Source organism: Eulemur rufifrons, chromosome 1 (assembly GCF_041146395.1).
Source record: "Eulemur rufifrons isolate Redbay chromosome 1, OSU_ERuf_1, whole genome shotgun sequence".
In the NCBI taxonomy this organism is placed as follows: domain Eukaryota; kingdom Metazoa; phylum Chordata; class Mammalia; order Primates; family Lemuridae; genus Eulemur; species Eulemur rufifrons.
The window spans coordinates 36,057,741-36,079,121 of NC_090983.1; positions in this window are offsets into that span (position 1 = coordinate 36,057,741).

The following is a 21,381-nucleotide window of genomic DNA, read 5'->3' on the forward strand; positions in this document are numbered from 1 at the left end:
CTTATTACATGGAGAGTTGAATAATAATTCTTATATACATTTTGTGATAAGGTGGTACTGTTCGTTGAGCATTGCCGTCAATCTTAAGCCAAGAAATACACTTTTATGAAGTGTCAAATCACTAGCTCCAAATCAAATTCTATCAAGTTTTTCCCCATGTAATCAGCTGCTGTCCTCAGTAACAAGTAGGCGACAATGCCCTACTTTCTCTTTATTCCTGCTCGAAAGCCTCAGCTCGAGTCTGCATAAAGCTCAAGGACATAACAGGGAGGCTGGCTTATATAAATATAGAAAATAAAATTCCTGCTTTGCTTCCTTCCCTTCCTCACCCCTACCTCACTGTCCCCCAGCACATCCTTATTCCTCCCCCATGTCCATGAAGTTTGGTAGAAGGACGTCTCGTCTTAGCGTGTGTCTTACTTCATTCAGGCTTCTTATCGTCCCATCATTAATCGGGTCATTCAGAGGCTTCATCTCCTCAGAAAGAAGAGCAAGTACATAGGCAGCTTTTCTCTTGGGAATTCTGATTAATCCATTATCTTGACCCACCTGTCTGTCTGGTTATTAGGTGTGACCATGGATGCTGATCAGTCCTTTATCTAGTTGGCATAGTTCCTATTGCATTAATATTTTTTTTTTTGAGGAGGGGTTACTCTTAATTCCCTAGATCTACTATTTCCTCTTAAACAGAGAAATATGTAACCATAATTTATGGGCAGTGTATCTGAAGGGAAATAAAACCCATGCATTATAAACAGACACACACCCATGTACATCAACCATGATCATCATCATCATTTTTTCATTTATGAAGAGAACAAATATTCTGTGAAGTTATCCTCACTGAAGATTTAAAATAAGAAAATAACAATAGGAGTATGCACTCTTGTTTGGTGGTTTGAGGAGTAGTATCTCCTCTATTCACATAACAAATTATTAATAGATATTTTGTCAAGGTTCTTTCAGCTTTATAATTACATAAAAAACATTTGTTGTTTTCTGAATTTAAACAAGAAAGAAAGAAAACTCCAAGCACTGTTTCTAGGAAGGATTTAGTCTAATTTTATCAGACTCAGTTACTTTATTTATTTATTTTTTTTGTAATCTGAGGTTTCAAAAAGAAAAACATTAAGTGGATAATATTATTAAAAGACATATGAGAAGTCGATAGCATAAAACAGGTCAAGAGATAACAGGAAGGTAAAAACTAAATGAAAAAGAACTACTGTAGGCAAAAGAAAGAAGCGGGCAGGAACTGACATGCTGTTTCCAGGGGACGGGCACACTGTCGTTTCCAAGATGATTGCATTTCTCTAGTAGGGGCTTCAGAGGTCCTTCTGAGTTCAGTACAGGGGAATTTTCCTGATGAACAAGAACAAAGCATAAAAATTGCTGTTATTCAATCATTAGGAAGAGAGGGACATATTTTAAATTTCTTCATTTCTTGATAGAATATCATCATCTGATTTAACATAACAACCTAAGAATTTTAATTATCTGTCTCATTTTTCTCTTTTGGCACTTGACATTCTCCCCTCATAACTTCCTTGTTCTAATTCTTTTTAAACTCTCCACCTTTCCTTATTCATTTTTGGAATGAAATAAGATTTTGGAATAAAATAGGATTTGTCTAAAACAGCTTTAACTTGATGTTTAAGTTTTGTGGGAGTCTGGCACTGAGTTTAACATTTAGATACATTTGGGAGAACCTTCTGGATGTAATTTTAGGAGTGTTGGGAAGAGCTTATTCCTCTTATGCCCCCTTTCATCTCAACCCATCTCTCCCCGATTTGATTGCTTGATTTTATACTTTGACTTTGCTTCCTTTGATATTAAAGTGCAGACACTGCTGGGAGGAGTCATCACTCACACTGTATTGTGAAGAGGCACAGGGGCTGGGTGACAAAGGGGTAGGGGTAAGGGCAGGAGAGATCTGGCAGCTGGTACAGATGTTGCTGCAGTGTTGGTAGAAAGACACTGACTGCATAGTCTGGTCTGCCGCTCACTACCTGTAAACTCAGTAAACACAGTCCTGAATCTCAACTATCACGTATGAAATATGGGATAATAATGCTTGTCTAATTATTATTCGGAGGCTCAAATAAAGTATATGTGTGGCAAAAGGTTTATAAACTATGATGTGCTATGCAAAGTAAAGACATGAACGACACTACCAGAGGGGAAAGGAAATGAGGCTCTACCCATGTCACAACTAAGGTGGATCCTGGCATCACTCTATAATCCTACTCAAAATTCTGACAAGATGACTAGCCTTCTTATATTGCCTTCCATACATCATTACATTTACTTTTGTGTGTGTGTGGGGGGGGGTTTGAGACAGGGTCTTACTCTATCACCCTGGGTAGAGTGCAGTGGTTTCCTCATAGCTCATTGCAACCTCCAACTCCTGGGCTCAATCGATCCTCCTGCCTCAGCCTCTTGAGTAGCTGGGACTACAGGAGCACGCCATGATGCTCAGCTGATTTTTCTATTTTTTTTTTAGAGACAGGGTCTCATTCTTGGTCAGGCTGGTCTCGAACTGGCCTCAAGCAATCCTCCTGCCTCAGTCTCTCAAAGTGCTAGGATTACAGGCGTGAGCCACTGTGTCCGGCCATCATTGCGTTTACTTTACCTTTAAAGCCACTTTTCTCTTTGCTTTTCTTCTCCAGGGCAGCCCGTGCCAGTCTAGCTTCTGTCCCAAGTGGCAGCATAGGGAATGGTAGAGGCAAGAGCTGTGTCCATTCCCAGGAAGGTGGGAGAGGATGGCTACCCAAGCACAATTCATCCTTTGCTTTAAAGGTTCATCTTTGCCCAGAACCTACACTTCATTAGGAGAAAATTATTTAGATTTGTGGGGAGCAGCTATTGTTTAGGAATAAGCTTCTTCATCAAACTACAACTAGAATTGTTAAAGTGAAATAGCAAAAGGGTAGGTTATATTTCAGAGAATGTCCTAATAGCTTCAAATGAAGATGCCATCATTTAAATATGATCAGGTTGTATATATATTAATTGTTTTCCTTCCTTTTGTTCAGGAAGGCCATTAAGCACTAATAAATGAATAAATTCCTGTTACCACACAGCCAGGAGCACCAAATGGAGCTGTGCATGTGTAGTAGGCAGAAAAATGGACCTCAAAGATGTTCACACCTTAATATTTGGAACCTGTGAAGGTGCTACATTACATGGCACAAGTGACTTTGCAAATGTAATTAGAATAGGGAGATTATCCTGGAATATACACATGGGCCCAATCTAATCACATGAGCCTTTAAAAGCAGAGAACTTTCTGGGGCTGGAGGCAGAAGAGAGATGCCGCAGAAGAAGTCAGAGAGATTGTGAGTGTGAGAAAGATTTGACATGATGTTGCTGACTCTGAGATGCAAGAGACCATCAGTGAGGAAGGGACATAGGCCTTTCATAGTTGAGGTGGTCCCTAATGGACAGCCAGCAAGGGAATAGGGACCCATGATCACGAGGAAATAAATTCTGCCAATAAGCTGAATGGGCCTGGAAATGAAGTCTCTCCAGATGAGAGCTCAGCTGGCTGACACTTTGGTTTTGGCCTTGTGAAATTGGGAGCAGAGAAACCAGCTAAGCCAGCCTGGTCTTATGATCTACAGAGACTGAGAGATAAGGTATTTTTATTGTTTAAAGCCACTCTGTTTGAGGTAACTTGTTATGGTGGCAATAGAAAATGAATACACTGTGTCTGCTGTTTCAAATGGCCACCCTTGTGATTTTCCATTTAGCCTTCATATTTGAATAATTTTTTCTGATTATATCATAAGAACATGTAACACATGACTCTTTATTTTTTGATAAGTCAGGCTTTTTTAAATTTCAAAATATTAAGGGGTACAAATGTTTTTGTTACATGAATAACTTTTATAATGCTTAAGTCAGAGCTATCAGTGTGCCTTAAGTTTGATTTCTCAGAATTTAGAAAGGTAATCCTGCTTCTCTCTATATGTTGCTTTACAGCATTTTCTGCTCTATTCAGCTTAATAAAGACTATACTTCCCCTCTTATGACCTTTCTCTATCTCTGGATATCATGACCCGAACAGTGTTCATTGTACCTGTTAGGAAGGCCCCTACCCCTCCCCTCCTCCCCTCTTCTTGATTTCCAATGACTTTTATTTCTCTCTGTGCCCATGTGTGCTCATCAATTAGTTCCAAATTATTAGAGAGTATGTGGTGTTTGTTTTTCCACTCCTGAGATGACCACATGACACTTTAACTCAGCGAGGACCTCAGTATCATATGATTTAGACTAAGGCATGACTGCTTTTATTTTTTTACTTATGCCTCCTGAGGCTCCTCAAGGTGAATTTTGTGCACAGTTCTTTCTCTCTTTTTAACATTATAAAAGTCAAGATGTAACATACATTTAGTAAAGTGTGCTATTATTAAATATATAGCTTGATGAAGTTTTCATATGTAAACACCTGAGAACCACCACCCAGATGGAGACATAGAATATTTCAATCATTTGGTGGGTGTTCCTGCATCCTTTATGCCATTTTCTGGCCAATACTTGCCCCATCCAGAGGTATTCACTCTTCTGACTTCCATCACTATCAATTAGTTGTGCCTGTTGCTGAAATTCATGTAAATGGACTCATACAGTATGCACTTTTATGCCTGGCTCCTTTCATTCAACATAATGTTTTTGATGTTGTTGTATCAATAGCTCATTTTTTATGCTATATAGTATTCTAGTGCATGCATAAACCTGTATTTGTTTATTCAGTTTCCCACTGATAGTTGTTTGGGTTGTTTCCAGTTTTGAACTTTAATGAATAAAGCTGCCAGGTGCCTTCTTGTACATGCCTTTTGGTGGACACATACACTAATTTCTCATGAGTACATCTTTTTTTTTTTTTTTTTTTTTTCTGACACAGAGTCTTACTCTGTTGCCCAGGCTAGAGTGCTGTGGCATCAGCCTAGCTCACAGCAACCTCAAACTCCTGCGCTCAAGCAATCCTACTGCCTCAGACTCCAGAGTAGCTGGGACTACAGGCATGCGCCACCATGCCCGGCTAATTTTTTCTATATATTGTTGGTTGTCCGGTTAATTTCTTTTTATTTTTCAGTAGAGACGAGGTCTCACTCTTGCTCAGGCTGGTCTTGAACTCCTGACATTGAGGGATCCTCCCGCCTCAGCCTCCCAGAGTGCTAGGATGACAGGCGTGAGCCACTGCGCCCGGTCTTTCATGGGTACATCTTTATGAGTGAAATTTCTAGGTCATAGGATAGATCAACTTAAATTTTAAATCAGAGTATCCCAAGCACATGCTTCAAAATTGGTGAATTACGTCTAGCCATTTCCATGTGATGTAAATATTATTATTATTCTTGATAGAAACAATTTATTCAAATTGTTTATTCAATTTTTTCAATTTATACCCACAGCAAAGAAGCTATAGGTATCATAAGTATGTTGTCTACATGTAAGTAGAGTTCTATTCTTTTGAAAAAGAGCACCCATTTAGAAAATCTATCCATGATTTAAAACAAAGCAGATGGAGGAAAGTTTGATTTCTCAAAACTTAGAAAGGTGATCCTACTTCTCTCTGTGTTATATTTTGCTTTGCAGCATTTTCTGCTCTACTCAATAAAGACTGTACTTCCCCTCTCATGACCTTTCTTTATCTCTGGACATTGTTCTCAACATGAGGAAGTATAGCATGAGCATTCATGATTTCACTGATGCAGCGACTTTCCCTTCCTTATCTCTGAGTGCCCAGGAAAACCCAACCCTGTTTTGGGAAGAGGCTTGTAAGTGCTCTGGTCATTGCAAAAGAGGAGTTGCTTCTGCACTGAGCAGTTTGAACTGGCCTCTGAAAAATCTTGGAGCACGATTCACAAGCAACACACAGGCAGCTGATGGTGAGCACACTGTGGCCACAAGATTGTAATCAATGTGGTTCTCTGTCCCAGTCCTTTGAGGTGTTCCCTCCATTGGCCTCCTCCAGCCTTGGATTGGCTCCCATGGCTTCCCCCTCTCTTTTGATTCTTTGATTCTTTGACAACATTCAGGAGTCTGCTTTTCCTTCTCAAGGAAATGTGGATAACTCTGCTGACTTGAAGGGAGACTGTATGGAGGGGAAGAAAAGTATATATATTGTTATTTCAATTATGCCATGTATTAGTGTTCTCCAGGGAAACAGAACCAATAATACATATACATATATTATATATGTAATTATATAAAGTAAAAAATTGGCTCGTATGATTATGGAAGTTAACAAGTCCAAAATCTGCAGTGTGAGCCAACGGGCATGAGACCCAGGAGAGCTGATAGTGTGGTTCCAGTCCTAAGGCAGTCTGCTGGAATTTCCTTCATATTGGGGTGGTCAGTCTTTTTGTTATTCTTAGGCCTTCAACTGATTGAATGAGAGCCAACTGCATTATGAAGGGCAATCTGTTATACTCAAAGCTTACTGATTTAAATGTTAATCTGGCCAGGAGTGGTGGCTCACGCCTGTAATCTTAGCACTCTGGGAGGCCAAGGCAGGAGGATCACTTGAGCCCAGGAGTTTGAGACTAGCCTCAGTAAGAGTGAGGCCTCATCTCTACAAAAAAATAGAAAAATTAGCTGGAGTGGTGGTGTACATCTGTAGTCCCAGCTCCTCACGAGACTGAGGCAGGAGGATCGCTTGAGCCCAGGAGTTTGAGGTTGCAGTGAGCTGTGATGATTCCACTGCACTCTAGCCTGGCAACAAGAGTGAGACCTTGTCTCAAAAAAAAAAAAAAAAAAGTTAATCTTATCCAAAAACATACTCCTAGTATAATCATTACATGTCTACACTCATGATCTCCAGGAGCACACTATGCCTGAATTGGCATCTATCTAGTGCAAGATTTCTCATTTTAGGGAAAAGACAATGCATTGTGGATTCAGATGCTATGGATTTGAATCCCAGTGATCCTTAGTAGCTATGTCATTTGGGAAGACCTCTAGCTTTAGTTGCTGTATAGCAGCAGTTTTCAACTAGGGAATTTTTCTGTCCTCCCACCTCCCCAGAAGATACTTGATAATGTCTGAAAACATTTTTGGTTGTTACAACCAAGGTAGGGGTAGGAGGAGTTGCTAGGAGCACCTCTGGTGGGTACAGCCCAGGAATGCTGATATCCCAAAATGCACAAGACAGCCCCCCACAACAAAGAATCATCAGGCCCAAAATATCAATAGTGTTGAGGTTGTGAAACCTTGGACTAGAGGCAAGGAGACGATGCCAGGATACAATAAAGTTGGAGAGGAATGGAAGATGGAATGGTTAGAAATCAAGATAACAAATGAAATTGTGCTCAAATTTCAAAGGCAAATAAAGGTATGAATACCCAATCTTGTAGTTTTTGCCAATTTCTAAATAGAATATTGGGAAGGTGATATTTTAAGTTGAAAAAAGCATTATTGGAGGCCAAATTATGCTTGGGGTAAAAGAGAGCAGAGGTTAGGTTAGTGAGAACATAAGTAAGCATGTTAGGTATTTTACTGAATTTCCCCCTTGTGTCATTGGATCATAGGACATCATTACTAAGCCATCACCTGGCATGGGATGGTAAAGGTGACATCATTGTAAGTAAGTGTCATGGGTTAAATGAGGGGGATGAAGTGTGGTTAAAAATCTAAAAGAATATTTTTGTAAGAAGATGTAAAAGGATAACTATAATATGACTTACCAAATGCCTTAAAGTAATAGATTACTATTTTGTTAGCTCATAATTTATTCTGGCAGTCTGTTTAGCCATATGCACAGTCTCTGAATATGATTTAAATGTTAAGTCCTAATTATGAAACTCTAATTCAAAACAATTTTAAGTAAGCTTGTTGAGAATTAATGTGAATGCAAATCATGAAGCCACTCTCATTAGGGAAATACACATTAATTTTAATTTTGAACCAGGTGTAAACCTTTCTAAACTAATACCAAGTAGAGCTACATTAAAAAAAAATAAAAATAGTCAAAGCTTTTAAAAGATTATATTCTGCCAACTTGAGTTATTGAGGAATATGTAACAGGTACCTAATCTCTTTGTAAACAATTTTGAGATAATTTAAAAATACATAGAATATTAGGGGCCTTCTAAACTTTTAGGACTGATTTTGTTGGCTTCATTAGCTCCTGTCTTGTTACAACAGGCTTTCTTTGTACATAGTGAATTATTGGAGTCAACTAACTTGGTCACTGTGCTGTGAGGGTCAGTACACATGCCCTTTTGTTTAAATTAATCATCCTCTGAAAAGAAGAAAGACAATTCAATTCTACCAACTGAATCGAGGAGAAAAATGAATACATCAAAGCAAGTGTGAAATTCTTTCCAGTTGGCATGCACAGTGAATGTAGCTAATAATAACCTCTTGAATTTTCTGTCAAGCAGATCAATATATCTCTTTATCCATTATAGACAATATTGTAACATTCACTCATTCATTATTTATCCACTTACCATTTATTGAAATCTTAAATTTGTGCTCAGTCAGTGCACCGTGAATGGGGATAAAAAGACATCTAAGAACCTGCTCATAGTCTTGCGGGAGAGATTGACATCACAAAGTACAAGGGTACATGCTTTCTGTGAGACAGATATTCATGGAGGAGAGCTGGAAGAGATTCACCCGGGCAGAGAACCTTAACCTGGGGCACAAAGAGTAGGCCTATAAACCCCTAAGGATGTTGAGATTTATTTTGAGAGACAATGGCTGCTCAGTAAGGGTGGCAGAAGGGCAGTGGTGGAAAAAGATCTTCTAGATATATTTTAAAGGTAGAGCTAACAGATTTTGTGGCATAGAATCAAAGAGAACAGTTTAGACTGACTTTAAAGATTTTGGTAAGAGCAATTGGGTTGGAATTACAATTTACTGAGATTGAGAAGACTGGCGAAGGAGCAGGTTTGGGGAGGAATTTGGTTTTGGACACGGTAAGTGTGACATGACAATTAGATATCCAAGTGGAGATTGAAACAGGTAGTTGGGGTAAATAAGCTTGGTATTCAGGAGAACAGTATGCACTGGGAATTTACATTTAAGAATCTCAAGCATATAGATAGTATTTAAAGCCATAAAATTGGGATAATTCCCCAATGAGCAGATTCATCCAGCAAAGAGAAGAGATGAGCGCATCAGCAAAGTAATGAACAGAAGCTGGGAAGATGAAGAGGAACCAGTAAAGAAGACTGAGAGGAGGGACCATTAGGGTAGGAAGAGACTCTCAAGAGTGTGCCATCCAGGACACCAGACCCTTGAGACAGTGTCTGAGGTGGGAGTAATGGCTGGTTGTCATAGGCTTCTGGTAGGTTTAGCAACATGAGGACTGAGAATTAACTAAGGCTGGCAAGGTGGATGTCACTGTAATCTTGATGAGAGCAGCTTTGGTTGAAGGGTTGAGATAAAAGCCTGATTTCAATAGGTTTAGGAAAAAATGGAAGGTGAAGAAATGGGGAAAGCCCATATAGTCAACCCTTTGAAGATATTTGCCTAAAAAAGGAACAGACAAATGAGGCAGTAGCTGAAAGTCTGGAAATAGCCAGAGAGGAATGTGGGGTTGAGGTTTTCCTTTTTGCAAAGAATAGAGCCATCTCTGTACATTTTCATGCTAATGGAAACAATGCAGGAGAGAAAGTAATGATGCAGACCAGGAGGGGACACTTTCTAAGAGAAGTCCTTAGGAAGACGGGATCCAGCGAACAGATGGAGAAGCTGGCCTTGACCGGGGGCACAAATAGTTCTCCCGGTGGACCTCGAGCCAAAGCAGAGGTGACGGGTGTGTGTGCAGATTGGCTAGAAGATTAGGTGGTGGGAGCATTTTTTAGCACATGCAAGCACAAGGATATGCAGCACAATCCTTTTCTTCTTTGGTTAATTGTATACTTTTTCTGAAAGCCTGAAATGTTCTTAATTCTAGCCGCACTTTCTCTCCCTTTCCCCCCTTCTTTTTTAATTTCAAAATATTACTGGGGAATAAATGTTTTTAGTTACATGTATCGATTTTGTTATTCTAGCTGCCCTTTCGAATCTCATGGAGAGCTCTTGAAAAATACGGATTCTTAGAGCTCATCCGAGAATTAATTGGTCTGGATACTAAGGTAAAAAAATCTCTTCAGGTCATTGAGAACCACTGGGCTAGATGGTGTATGTAACATTTTATGCCTAGTGAGTGACTAGAAAAGTGGGTAATTTTTCGTCGTGGTGGTATCAGTGATAGGTAGGTACTGAGGGATTCCGGGGCTCCTAGGGATGAAAGTGGGTGCTGCTGGGGTTCAATCCCAAAATGGGCTTTCAGAGAGGCTCATGGGAGATCTGCATGCTGGTAAGACTCAGGTCATACAACTCCCAACTGTCCTATTAGAGTGGTTCGATGGTGACCTCTGAACCAGGGGGTCCCAATCCGGATGCCATAAAACAGAACCCAGACCGTAACCGAACACTTTCTTTGCTGTCTTGCTGAGACAGTGGGTCGGGCGGTCTTCTGGCATATGTATCTCGCTCTGTAAACCTATACCTTGCTATTGCTGTATAATCCTATCTTTCTCTCCTTGATAAACCTCATTTTCCTGCTTGCCTTACTTTGGTGCGTCTGGTCATTCTCCGGCCATGAGCGCACTAAGAACCGCCATTTCAGACTGGGACCCCACATGAGTATTGTAAGAAAGCAACGAGACTCTAGTGTTTCTGGAAGGTGAGATTATGTGACTGAGTGCAGTGTGTAGGAAGTTTACTGTGGAAAGGAAGGAAAGGGTGCAAGATTGAGCTAAGGGAGAAGCCAAGCGACAAAGCGGGCTGCGTGATAGCCTCTGCAGACTCCACGCAGAAACCCGGAACAAAAAGCACCCTGTCATCATCGTTCCGCGTACCGTCGAAACGACCTGGCCTCCACGATCAGTCGTGGATCTCCTTGGGAAGGGCACCACCTTAGGCAGGGAGACTCGTTGCAGCTGGGTCTGACCCTGAAGGACCTCATAGCTGAAAACAGCTGTAGCAAAAAGCCCTTCCTTGACGGGGGCTCCAGAGGGAGCCTGACAGTGTCCACCGCTTGTGTCCACGGTCCGTAAGGTTTTTGGATGGTCGGCGGCGCCGGAGAAAGAAAGACGAGCAGAGTTGAAAGAGGTAAGCAAGGGGGCTTTATTTGAGCGCTCCCGGGCGAGGGTAACCAGTCCCAAGAGAGGGGCCTGAGAAGTGGAGCCGCCCAGAAGTTTTGTGTGGGCTTATCTATGTTTTAGAGCTGGGGGATGGGGGTTTTTCGGTGCGAAGAGTTTTGGCTCGGAATTTTCCGTTATGGATTTAGGGTGGGCATTGAGAATTAGGAGGGGCTGGTGGTATGTATAGATTCCAGGAACCGAGACCCTTATCAGGGTAACCATCCAGGTGTGGCTATTCTTTAACTTAGCTGGGCCTTGCAGGCGTTGTTTTCGGCAGGTCTCCTGGGCTGCTTCCTTTTTTCATTAGGGAGGGGAGGGGTGCCCGCCACTGGCCTTACAAGGTCCGCACACCAGGTTCTGGTCTGTGACACAGCGAACTGGAAAACATGAGTGTCTTTCATGAGGCTCACTGACAGTTTTTTGAGAAACATGTGTTTACCAGACTATGAATCAGTATTATTATTTTTCTTAATTTTTTGTTATACACATACATAAACATAGTTCACAAATCTGACTAGCTTTCTTCTGCAATTGCAGCCAAAGAAATATTAGTTTATAAACGAGGTTACTGGTACTCTTAGCTCTATGTCCTGCGGTGTATGCTCTGCTAATACAGAAGTATTGAAACTGTACTGAAGGTTTGGATAATTTTTCTTACTATCAATCAATTTACATTTTGAAAGTATTAATATAACAATTTACAATTACAAAGACAACTAGGAACGTGGATCAGTGGACAAAAATAAGATGTTTGAAGCCAGTATAAATATTCATGGTAATGAGGAAAGTTTAGAGCAACCTGACCCACTGTACCGGCGCTGACAAAGAAATCAGAGCGCCACGACAAACAGCTAGAAAAATGCACAAAGAAACCAAATTCAAAGAGCTATGAAGAAAGATATAACACTTAGATGTTTATTTAAAATATGCAGCTCGTGATTGAGGAGCTGCAAATGAATCTAAAATGTAGTGTCTCTTGTAGCTTTTCCTTTTGCAATGATATTAAAAAAATTGTCCATATTTTAAAAGAAAAATCACAAGAAATCTTGTTAAATAGAGGCGTAACAGCTAGAAACAATGCCATGAAAAGTGTAGTCTTGCTTGATAGTATCTTCAAGGTTAGATAAACTATTGGCCTCTGCCTCATTGCTCTGAAACTTTGAACGGTTTATTTTGAATGTAGACTACATCTTAGAAAAAACAGGGAAAAGGGAGAAAAGTCCTAATGGGACTTTTCATTCAATAATGGAAAATAAAAAACACTGCCTTAATTTAGTCTTCTGTGAGAAGTATATTAATTTTTTCATGTTACAAAAGTATTTATTGAAAAAGTGATTCTCAAAGTGAATTTAGCAAAAATTTTTTATGTGATAAAAATTACAAAATTTGTGGCAAAATCAAGAACATCATCAGCCTTCTTTATGCACTGGCAAAGTAATTTAATAAGTCTTTCCTTTGAGAGTAAAAGACATCGTATCATTGACCATATGACACTGGAGATTTAACTTCTCAGCAAATAGGCACAGGTTAAAAATATTTACCACGTACCTAAAATTATTTCTCACCTACCACCACTTTTGGCAACGTTTTGGCAATTATTATTCTGACACAGTTCTTAAAGTAATGGGAAAAAACAAAACAAGACAAAACTATTGCCATTTGTAACCACATACGTATGTGAATCTCAGTTCTCAAAATATTATGACACCCATACCCAGAAGAGAAACAGATTGGGTGTCAAATCTGATACTGCTTCCCAGCCGTGCCAGCACCAGCAGTCTTTCACTCTGCTGGATTTTCTCAAATTGTCAGTAGCTAATTTCATTAGTGATACCATTAATACGGTAGCTTCTTACCTGTTAATCAATGAAGGCTGCCAGAAACTTTTGTTCCTATACCTGATAGCAAGACATTTTAGACCTTTATGTATAATATTAAGAGAAATTTGGTTATATCATGTAGAGGATGGCAAAATTCACACATATTTAAAGATAAACAAGACACTTTAAATTAATTCCCAGCTTATCCAGTTTTAAGTTAAACTCCTGGACTCAGGAATCTCCAACCTCTACTGTCAGCAGTATTTTGACAGCAAAGTTTGGAAACACTGATGTGGGTATAGAGGAGATAAAATTTCACCTTTGCCCTCTTTGGGTTTTTTGTTGGGTCTGAGAATTAAATTGATGTAAAACAGATTAACAGGAGAAAAACATACACATTTATATGTTTTACGTGACGTGGGAGCCTTCATAAAAACAATGAAGACCCAAAGAAGTGGTAAAACCTAAATACTCATGTGGTAGCTTGAAAAAAGAATAAGCCATGTGGGGAAGCTTAAGGAAGACAAGAAATCATTTAATAAGGTCTATTTGTACAGAATTCTCTTGTTCTCATCTTCTTTTCCTTGATAAGAACGTTGCTTCCTTCTGGTGTAGGAAGGACATCTTTCACATCCTTTCACCTCCTGCTTTTAAGAGAAAGAGGAAAGGTCAGAGTGTTTTTCTTGCACCTGCTGCTTTTCAAGTGCCTTTAGTTCAAAACAATCCTTATACCAAGGTGGCATAGTTTGGGGTGGCATATTCTGCCACCCTTCATTCTCAAATGGGATCCAGGAGAAATTTTTAAGCAGGGGAGAACAGTCTTTTTGAAGACTATTACTTTAATAGTCATATAGGCTGTGTTGTAAAGTATGGTAGCCACTAGCCACATGTGGCTATTTAAATTAAAATTCATTAAAATGAAATGAAATTAAACGTTGAAATTACTTGGTAGGTTACTATAGCCATGTTTCATGTGCTTAATAGCTTAAGAGGTAGACATGGCTACTGTATCGGACAGCACAGATACAGCACATTTCTATCATCGCAGGGGTTTCCAATGAATAGCACTAATATAGAGGGTGGATTGGAGAGAGGAGAAACAGGAAGCAGGATAAACAATTAAGAATTTATTAATGTAATGGCGAATTGGCTGAAGAAATGAGGCCAACATTTATATGCCATAAATGCTTTTTTATACAATACCTTTAGCATTTTTTTCTCTTTAACAATCATAATCTGCAAGGAAGAAGAAAAATGAGAAAGCAATTTACTAAAAAAAATAGTAGTTTAGACTGAAGAAAATATTTTGTTATAATCCCAGAATTTCAGTGTTAGAAATGACCTTCTGTGTCTTCTTGTCTCACCACTCATTTGACTGAATCCATTTTAGTTTGTCATTCAGTTGATGGTTGAACACTCCCAGGAGCCAAAAGCACATGGTCCCCTGAGATGTAACGTTTCACCTTGGTAGACTGTTAAGGTAGAGTCTGTCCTGAAGTGACTGATACAGTCTTCTGGAAAACTCAGGGCAAGTAGTTGTGAGTGCTAATTACTAGTCAGAACAGGAACTGAGCCACAGTCTAAAGTACACCAGCTTTTTGATCTGACCTCCCTCTCTGAGAACACAAGCAGTCTCTTTTCCTCTCTGTTTTCATCCTCACCTTTAATAGAAAAAAATAGCATCCACAAGGAATCAAAGGATAAAATTATACAGGTTAATATGCTTTGAAAAATTTAAAGTGCTCTACATGTAGAAGTTTTTATTATTACAAAGCCCCGGGGAATTGTGGTAACACAATAAAGTCCAGGGAAGCTGATATTATGGTAGAAGAAACCCTTAGGGAGCTTAAGGTTATTGTTTCAGCAGGTTTGGCTTACAAAAGAACTTGTTAAAGAATAAGACATAAAGTTATATAACATAATCAGAACATGCATACGTAAAGATGAATATATTTGTGGTCCACAGGCTCAGAGAAAGACATCTTAAATATACTTCTTATTGGCTCAGGTAAAAACTTGAAAATTCAGGTCTATAAAGCAGTACAAAAAATCTTGAGACAGGAGTCTTGGAGAACTAAAACTCTGCTATGAAACAAAATCCTAAAGTTTTTATTCAGAATGACTTTATAGAAATAGACTATGAATGCAAAATGTCCTGATATTCCCCAAGAAAAACCTGTCAGTTTTAACATCTGGTCAGCTTGCCATAAAGGGAAAAGACCATAAAGCTCATTTTCCAAAGGTGAAGACAATGACTCATGACAGAATTTGGATTTTAATGAATTAAAAATTTACAAAAAAAGGGCTTCTTCCATGTGTGGCACATAGTGGGCAATTAGATTTCTGTTTATGTGAAATAGACACCAAAAATTTACTGATGCTTGACTGCATCATGCCATAAGAAAATTTAGAAATGGCTACAAATCCTGACCTTTGCTCTCTTTCTGTTGAGACGGAGGAAGAGCTGTGCTGATTTTCAAATTGGGACTAACAATTGTATATGAAATAAATGCATATTGTTAGAATTTGCCTGTGAAATTTTCTTTGGTAATTGAAGTTGTCCACATTTGTGAAACAACTATATTGTGTGTAGTATTATCCGGGTACAGGGAGGATATTAAAAAGGAGTGAAATAAAAGGTGATTTCCTTAAATTGTTTGAAATCTTTCTCTTATAAAAATGGCACTGGTTTTCCAAGTGCTCTTTGCCTGACAGGCTACTCCCTGTCTACTCTCAGACAGTCACTTTTCTTGACTTCAGATTTCTCATCCATAAAATTTTGGATTTGGCTAGGTAAGTGCTGAAGTACCATTATGGCTTCTTTCAATTTAATGGCAATAATTGTTTAGTCCTTTACTAAGGCCATTTGTTTACATATTTTATCACATTTAAATTTTACAAAATTCCATCAGATCTTATTATTATACCATTTTACAACCTTGACTTTGAGAGGGCAAGTTACATACTCTATTTCACAGCTTGTTCAGGAGACAAAGCCAGGATTTGATTCATGCCTGTGACACCAATGACCATGAGCTTTGCACAGCACCGAATCACCTCTGTGCCAAGACCTATGATTAACAAAGACAAATTTCTCCACCTGTTAGCCACCACAGGACCACAACCAGAAAAAGTAGCCTCCAAATACGATTTTTAGTGTCTTTAATTTCTTAAAGGGCCAAAATAAGGTGACAGAAATGAAATTTTCTGTTTCCAATAGTTAGTGGTGACGATGTGACTAGCTTAGCCGAGCATATCTATAAGTCATTTGATCATGCAACTTTGTGACATCAATTCACTTTTATTAAAAAAAAACTTTGTTTTGAGATAATTATAGATTTACATGCAGTTGTGAGAGATAATGCAGAGAAATCCCATATACCCTTTATCCAATTTCCCCTCCTAGGAATTCCTGCAATAGTACAGTACAACAGCACAAACAAAAAAATTGACGTGGATACAACCCATCAACCGTATTCAGATTTCACCAGTTTTATGTGCACTCATTTGTGTGTGTCTGTGTATTTTGTCCTATGCAATCGGTCACATGGGTATATTCTTGTGACCACTACCACAGTCAAGATACAGATGAGTTCCATCACAACGATCCCTCATGCTACCCTTGTGATACCACAGCCACACACCTCGAGTCTCTGGTAGCCACTGATTGTTTTCTATCTCTATTAATTTGTCATGTCAGGAATATAGTATCAATGGGATCATATGGCTTGCAATCTTTTGAGATGGGCTTTTTTTCACTCAGCATAATTTTCATGACATCCATCTAAGTTGATTAATGTATCAATTTCTTTCCGTTGCTGAGTGGTATTTCATGGTAGGATGTCCCTCAGTTTGGTTAGGCACTCACCCATGCATGGAAAGACATGTGGGTTGTTTACAGTTTTTGTCTATTATGAACAAGCTGCTGTGAACATTTAGGTTCAAGTTTGTGTGTGTGTGAACATAAATTTTCATTTCTCTGGGATAAATAAATGCCTAAGAGTGCAATTTCTGGTTCATATGGTAAGCACATGTTTAGTTTTATGAAAACTGCCGTACTCTTTCCCAGAGTGACTGTACCATTTTACATTTCCATCAGCAATGTATGAATGGCTCGATTTCTCAGCATCTTTGCTATCATTTAGGTCCCTGTCTAGGGAAGAGGTTTACTCGGCTAAGGGGGGCCAGAGGCAGGGTGAAGGAGGGGAGCCTCTGACGGCTCAGCTGCACTCACCTGGAATTTAGCCTCTGCAACATGGATCTGGGGAGAAGGATAAAAAATGCTGGTGGCCTGCCCCTCCTGGGGAGATGCCATAGACCTGAACTGTCAGCTGGAGGGAGGATTCCTGTGTTCTTAGCTGCACTCAGCCAGAGTGGAGCTTCTGTCATGCTGAGCGAGGAGGAGGAGGGGGATAGTGGGTCCTAAATTCAGATGTCATAGACTCCTGCTGTTCTTAACAAGTTTTAGTATATTTTCTTGACTATATCTCCAGAGACTTTTTTCCTTTGGTAATTTTACTAGTTATACGGTGTTTCTTCGGGGAGTAGGTCTGCAGAGTCCCTCAAGCCATGTGAAACCTAGTACTGTCGAGTTTTGAGGATTTTAAAATGTATTTTATATTAGAAATTCTTTGCCAGAGATGTGGCTTGCAAATATTTTTCTCCCAGTCTGCTGCTTGTCTTTTCATATTCTTTAGCATCATTCACCAAACAAAAAATTTTAATTTTGATGGGGTTCAATTTATTACTTTTTCTTTTCTTTTATAGATTGTTCTTTTAGCATCAAATCTAAGAACTCTTTATTTAGCCTGTGGTCCTGAAGATTTTCTCCTGTTTTTGCTAGCAGTTTTATAGTTTTACATTTTACGTTTAAGTCTATGATCCTTTTGAGTTGATTTTCGTGTAAGATGTGAGAGTTAGTGTGAGGTTTTTGGTGTGTTTTTTTTTTTGGCCTATGGATGTCTAATTGCTCCAGCACTATTTGTTGAAAGGACTATCCTTCCTCCACTGAAATGCTTTTGTCCCTTTGACAAGAATCAGTTAGACATATTTGTGTGGGTCTATTTCTGGGTTTTCTCTTTGTTCTATGGATCTATGCGTTTCTCCCTCCCCTAACACCACACTGTCTTGATTACTGTAGCTATACAGTGAGCCTTAACATTGGAGAGTGATTCCTTCCACTTTATTCTTCTTTTGCAAAATTATTTTGGCTATTCTAATTCCTGTGTCCTTTAGTATAAGTTTTATAGGATAAGCTTGTCCGTATCTAACAAAAACCTTTTATGTTTTGTTAGGATTTACATTAAAGCCATAGATCAATCTGGGGAGAATGGACATCTTTACTTATGTCAATCCACTTTTGAATTAATGGAATGTTCAATTCCTTTTTGTTGTTTTCACTAATATTAGTAAAGAATTCAGGAAGCTTTCTGTTTAATTCATAATAAAACCACACTGGTATCAATTTACTCACCATTAGGTGAGAGTACTTTTGTTTTTCTCCTGGACTCTTTGGATTGATTTAGTTTTCTACATTAATGTTTATCAGCACAACTTTTGTTTCTATATAAACACAGCCATGGATAATCACAGCAACTACAGCTCTATCTTCAAGCAAACTACAAATAAATGTTTGAATTGCTGGGGGAAGGCAGATTACTTAGCCAAACGACTCATGCATTGTAGCCCTCCAGAGAGGACTGAGAGCACATTGAACTTTCCAAAACTCTTCAGGATAGGAAAATGTGTTGCTAAAAAAAGGGTTTTTACTATAACCTCTCTTTTAAATAGAGTTGAAATTGGAAAGTGCTTATCTCAGTGTAGCTTTTCCATTTTGTTTTGCTAGTTATTATTATAGCCAGCTCTGTTAGGTGAGTGATCCCACACAGAGAGAAGGGAAAATTGAACTCTTCTGGCTGGCACTATTGTTCCCCCCAGCTGAAAGCTGGTAATGCGTGATAGCATCTTTTCTGTAGCTATATTTGGGGCCACAGGAACTGTGGGTAGTTATGCATTCAGTTGTTGTTATAGTCATCAATTTATCTGCCTTAAGAATAAAGACAAATCTCCAAATTGATCTTAATTTTTTGCAGCTGCAGTTTTTTTATTACAGTATGTTTTTATATTAAAAACTTTACATCCGTCATTAAAAATAGAAATTCAATTCACAAGGTTTTTTTCTTTCTAGAACAATTTATTGGCATTTATTTCTGCTAGAGATATTGGGAGAGAAGAAAAAATGCAGATGATTAAAACTCAAGGAAGTAGGTCCCTTGCTTTAAACTGGAGCCAAGAAACTTGCTAACTATATACTTGTATTGCTTCCAGTTTTGGAGTGATGGTCCTCTTGCTTTCTTTTTAATTTTTTACTTTTTTTGGTGTGTGTGTGAGACAGGGTCTTGCTCTGTTGCTTGGGCTAGAGTGCAATGCCATCATCATAGGTCACTGCAACCTCAGACTCCTGGGCTCAGCTTCCCAAGTAGCTGGGAATACAGGCGTGCACCACCACACCTGGTTTATTTTTTTATTTTTTGTAGAGATGGGGTCTTGCTTGCCTAGGCTGTCTTTCTTTATTGAAGACAAATGAATGTGAAAAGCTGTAGTGTGTGTTCAAATCACTATCTACACTATATCATTATCCATTGTATTTGCATTTCTTCTGTAAATTTATAAAACACTCAGTAGTTATTTTTTAGTTAGTATATTTTTGATGTCATGTGACAGAAAACTCAACTCGGTGTATTGACCTGAGTAACTGAAAAATCAAGGTGTCGACGTAGCTGGATCTAAATGCCCTAACACTGTCATTGGGCATCGGGTCTCAGCTTCTTTCTCTCTTGTCTCTGCTTTCAATTGTATTGGCTGACTTTTCAGGTAGGCTTTCCCTGTGGCTGACTGTGAATTTTCCTCTCCTATTTACTCTTGTAATTAGGACTTCTCAATCCTGCAATTAGTGGTAATTGGGTCATGTGTTCATCCATGAACCATTTACTGTGGACAGGGCTAGTCTATGCCCCGATTAACCAGGCTAGGGTCAGAGGCTGACTTCTGTAGCTGAGGGGTGTTTCAGCTCCATCCAAGGACTTAGACTCAGGATGTGGAAAGAGTATGTGATTCAGAGCTGTGTGTGTCTGGGGAGGGACTGAAGGTTACTGAGCAGGCAAAGATGAAGAGCTATCCACTACATCAGGTTCTCAAGAGTTTGTTAAAGAAAAACTGAAAAATATAAGACAAATTTATGCTTGTTGGTATTGTTTGAATGTGTCCCCCAAAGTTCTTGTGTTTGAAACTTGATTCCCAATGCAGTGGTGTTGGGGGGGTGGGGCCTAATGGGAGGTGTTAAGGTCATGGGGACACTGCCCTTATGAATGGATCAAGGCCATTATCCTGCGAGTGGGTTCCTTGTGAAAGGATGAATTCAGCCTCTTCTTGTGCACACACTTTTCTTTCTCTTTCCCCTTTGGGCCTTGGGATGATGGAGGGAGAAGACCCTCACCAGATGCTGGTGTCTTGATTTTAGACTTCTCAGCCTCCAGAACTATGCGAAATAAATTTCTTTTCATTATAAATTGTCTGTGGGATTCTGTTATAGCAGCATAAAATGGGCTGACGCTTGCAAATTAACAAAAATGGGAAAAAATAGTGAATAATGACTTCTAAACAAAACCTATTTATAAGTGTTCAATAAAATCATAAAGATTCATCAGAAACTTCTCTCTGAGTCTTAATTTGCTCAAATATAAATTTAGGGGGTTGATTAAATAATTTTTTAGGTGTCTCAGATTTAACATTCTGTCTGTCCACCATTAGCAATCCTCACTCCTGCTGAGTATAATGTGTTTCTCGAAGCCTTAAAGGCTGAAGTGTGTTGAAGGTGAATGTGTTTCATCTGTGAATGTCAGTAACCTTAAGTGTTTCCCATTTGAGCCAAGAGCTTTGGAAGACTACACAGATGTGCACAGTTTGAAAAATATACAGGGGTAGGGAGGGTGCAGTTGTAGATGGCATTTAGAGTTTATAAATGGTTATAATCAAGGCACAAGGTATTAAGATAGAAGTTTCCACAAATTGATTTTTAAAAATTTCTGGTTGTTAATTTTCCAGACTGTACTTTGTTCAGAAGAATGTTTTAGTTATTACATGGCTGACTACTCCTATTTAGTTAACTTACCTTTCCCTGGCATTGGCTGGTGTGTCTTGAGGTAATAGAAACCAATTTTCAATTTAGGCAGGCTGTGGTTTGTGAACAATTTTCTTTGAGAACCATACCTCTCGTTCATTCATTTACACATATGATGGAATGTGTACTACATGCCATGCACTGTTTAAGGAAATAAACTGGTAGGCAAAAATAATTTCCTGCCCTAATAGAGCTTACTGTCCTAAGGAAGATAAACAAATATGTAATATGAGTC